Here is a 4,513-nt window from a genome sequence, read left to right on the forward strand (position 1 = left end):
CTACTCATCTCTCAAACAAGTTCTCACAATTATGTGATTAAGCAGATATATATGATGAAAGTTAAATGTAATGCATTTATATAGTCATTCAATTCATGTGAATGTATTTATAACCATTATATTTATAGCCATTATTTTTAATTTCTATTAAAATATACCCAAATAAATAAATTAAAATAATTAGATTTTTTTATTCAAATAAAATTAAATTTCTTATAACATATATAGTAAATATTCAAGTTAATTTGATTTACTATTGTTTCATGTAAATCGAATTAAATAGATCCGATTTACATATAATTGAATCCAAATTCAGACATGTATGTAATTATTCTTCATTTAAAATAATTATGTAATATTAAATTATATTTTATCTATATTTTATCCTAAATATTTCATTCTCATAAGATACATTTCTTTTATATATACTAGCGGTTTAACAGCCACTATCGTGCCGCTTTTTATTATTTTTTAAGAAATTAATTTATTTTTTTGTTAATATATTATTTATTTTTCAAATTTATTACATAAATATTTTTTTATTATTTTAACATTGACGTGATCTTATTTATATCATATTTTTTTTCTTAAAATTACTATAAAAAATTTTTAAAATGTTAAATTATAAAAGAACAAAATAAAGAGGTATATATATTATCAGAAAAAAACAGTTCAAAAAATAATAATAATAATATTATCCTAATTCAAAAAGAGTATATATAAACTAAAATACACATTAGTTATTTACAAAAAATAATTTTACTTAAATGTCATAGATATTTATATTTGTCTTTATTTTTTTAAGTGATAGGCTAAAATATGAATTTGGATCTGAAGAGGCCTTCATTTTCCTATAAATAGTGAAAAAATAAAAGAAATGAAAATGCTTATTTTTTCATTTTTAAATATCAAGCTATAAGAATGATTAATAAATAAAATAGGATAATATAAAAATTGTGTACTTGAAAAAAATATTTCATAATTCATCTTACATATTCTTATCAATAATTTTTTGAGCCTTAAAAAAAACGATTACATTTATTAACCATAAAAATAACTATATAAATGATTTAAGATTATTCAATTAAATTGATTTCTTATTATAGGGACGAATTCAATTAATTCAATTAAAATCTATAAAATTGAGTTATTTTGTTTTGTACTGAATTTTTTGAAAAAACAAAAAAAATGACATTAATCTTTGTTTATGTATGACAAATATAAATTAAATGAATAATTAAAATAACTTTAATTATAGAAAAATATTTTATAATTAAAAGTAAAAATAACTTTAATTATTTTTCAAAACACTCTTTTCTTTATACATAATTCTAATAGATAAAAAATTATTTCTTTAATTTTATATTGAATATCTTATCTTTAATTTATTATTATTTTAAAATTATTATTTTTTATTTTGATTATATCATCTCATCATATTATATACTATTATTTTTTCTTATTATTTTTTTAGATGTATAACTATTATTGTCTCGTCATTACTATTATGTTTTCTTGTTTTATTCTCCTTTCTTGTTTTCTTCTTCTATTAACCCCAACCGCAATCAATTACCACCATACCATATTACCATTATGGCAGCTCTCATTTTTGTTTATCACTTTGATCCATACATATCTATTGTGTTAACTTTTGAGTTATTAAAGATTTGTTAAAAGAATTATTTTCTTGTTTGATTTAGATATTTAGATGTATAATTATTATATAGATAATTATTTTTCATACTTACTTGTTAAGTCATATTTTATTATTTTAAAAAAATTTAAGATATCAAACATTCAAAAATTTTATATAGAATAATTAAATAACTAATAAAAAAATTTATTAATTATTTAATTATTTTAATATATAGAATAATTAAATTTAAATTAATTTAGGTATAATACTAAAATCATTACGTTGTTACTATGGATAACAATGAAAATAAAAATTTATAAATATTTATAAATTTATTTATTTCTCAATTATATTTAATTTGAAACAAATATAAAAATTTATATTTAAATCACTCTTTCTCTTAATAATTTTAATAGCTAAAAATATTTTATTTTTTATAATTTTATATTCAACATTTTAAATTTTTTTTAGTTTTATTATTCTTTTAGAACTTTTAATTTTTATTTTCATTATTCTTTTTTCTTACCATTATCTATCTACATGTGCCTCACCACCACCCTTATATTAGCTTGTTCTCTCTTTCTTCCTCCATTTTTTATTCTTTTTCTATCTTTTCTTCAATCGCAATTAGTTACCAACATATATTAGTTCATAATTATTATATTCAGAAGTAAATACTACTTTAAAAATAAAAGTTCAGAAAAAAAGTCCTGATGTGAATCATCTACACTCCTATCTATAAATGTAACGAACGAGTAAATTTAATCTTTTTTATTATGAGTTTTTTTATTATCTAATGCATACAAAATCATATATGTTCATTTATGATAAAAGTTGAACATTAAAATTAAATGACATTAGTACTTTTTGGTTTAATAAAATTAAAATAAAGAATAAAAATAAGGATAAAAACTAAAAAAATAAATGGCTTTAGAAAAGTATAATGTTAAATTTTATGTCATTATATGTGAGAACAGTGATTTATTTTTGTACCAAATAACAAAAAAATTAAATTTTATGTTGTTTTTTATTACTTATTTTACTTATCTATAGTTGTTTAAATTAAACTTTATAGTTATTGAGTCATATTTTCTTCCAAAAAAAAAAGTTATGAAATTATTTTTATTTTTTTGTATAGGAGTACATCCATTATATCATAATTTTAATAATTAATATAAAATTTAAAAAATTAAATAAATATATATTTATTTTGATTACATTCAAGAGTGAATTATATACATTCCTATAATATAATCGAGAAATAGACTTAATTTCTTCTATAATAAATAGTTTTTCAATGATTTAATTTATAAAAAAGGTTTCGTCTTTTTATTTATTCTAAAAGTTAAACATTAAAACTAATGTTAATACTTTTTTATTAACAGAACTAAAATAAAATATAAAAATAAACCTTGAATAAAAATAAAAATACAAAATTTTGAATCTTAAGATATAAAATGGTTATAAGATAAAAAAAATTATTTAAATATAATTTTTATAAAGTATTCCATAAATAAACTCAGATAAATGAATATTATATTGGTATAAAAATTATTCTGTGTAAATTTAAAAAAAATATTATCCTATTAAACTATTTTACTTGTTATATTCTTTTAAATGCATATCCTCGTATTGTCAATTATATATTGTTATGAATTTAAAGTACATTAAGATAATATAACAATACCTATAACAATATTATTTAGAGCAATAATGGTAGGTTTATTGAATCAAAACATAAGAAAAATTATATTATTAATTAAATAAATATGTCATTTTAGTTGGAACATTCAGATGTATCAATTTGTTTTCCTCTCTAATCGAGCATGCCTTTTGGCCAGGTGTTATCTCTGTTCTTCGTTCATGTTTTTTTTTGTCGCGGCATAGTCTTGCCAAGTCGGTTGACGACTTTCACGTGAATTTTCCATTGATATGCTGCCGCTATAATTAATCAAAACAATTATATAAACATAGTGTAACACTTTTATTTAATTACGGAAAGTAAATTATATTAGATTTTACGTTATATTTAAGTGAAGTGAGAATGATGCAAGAGAAGATAGATAAAAAAAAGAAATTTTTTTCTACTGCAGAGTAACAGTAATCTAAGGTAATAAATAGTAAGAGAGGAAAGAGATAATAATAGAAATTTCGTGAATGTGAATTAATGAGATAAGAGAGAATGTGAATAACTAACATAATAATAAGAGAGAAGATGAGATAATAGAAGTTGTTTAATGTGAACATACAGTGGGATAACTATTAGAAAGGACAAAATTGAAAAAAAATTTTAGACACCAAATTCATATATTGCCATTATATTATTATAGATTATTATAGATGCTGAAGTAATCTATTAGAAATAAAGTAGAATTAGATCATTCTTTCCCCTAGACAAGATAAATAATTGCTAATGTGATCCAGTGGTATCAAATTTGATAGCAATTTAAACTAATATCAGTGGAATAGTGGAATTGGTGTATTTTAATGTATAGCAGATTTGCAATCGATTGGCGCATGCCTACGATCGATTGTTGAGTGCTACAATCAATTGTAGGAGTAAACAAACAATAACTAGAACAAAAAATGAGAATTTTGACTCTGTAAAGCAAAAATTTGATTCCAAGGCTCAGAGAATTGATTGTTTCAAGGTAAACAATCGTTTGTTGGAACATTAACTATGTTAATTGTGACGAGTGACGACTACTTTCTAGAGTCTTGTTTTTAAATAGACGATGTATGTTTATTATGTGCTGTTTGAATATATATTACGAAAACTATTATTTTCTTTTTATTATTTTAATAATTGGCGTTAACTATTCTGTTATTATTGTGATCGAATATAAAACCTTAAAAAACCTTTAAAATGCCTAACTA

This window comes from Arachis hypogaea, chromosome 2 (genome assembly GCF_003086295.3).
Source record: "Arachis hypogaea cultivar Tifrunner chromosome 2, arahy.Tifrunner.gnm2.J5K5, whole genome shotgun sequence".
In the NCBI taxonomy this organism is placed as follows: Eukaryota; Viridiplantae; Streptophyta; class Magnoliopsida; order Fabales; family Fabaceae; genus Arachis; species Arachis hypogaea.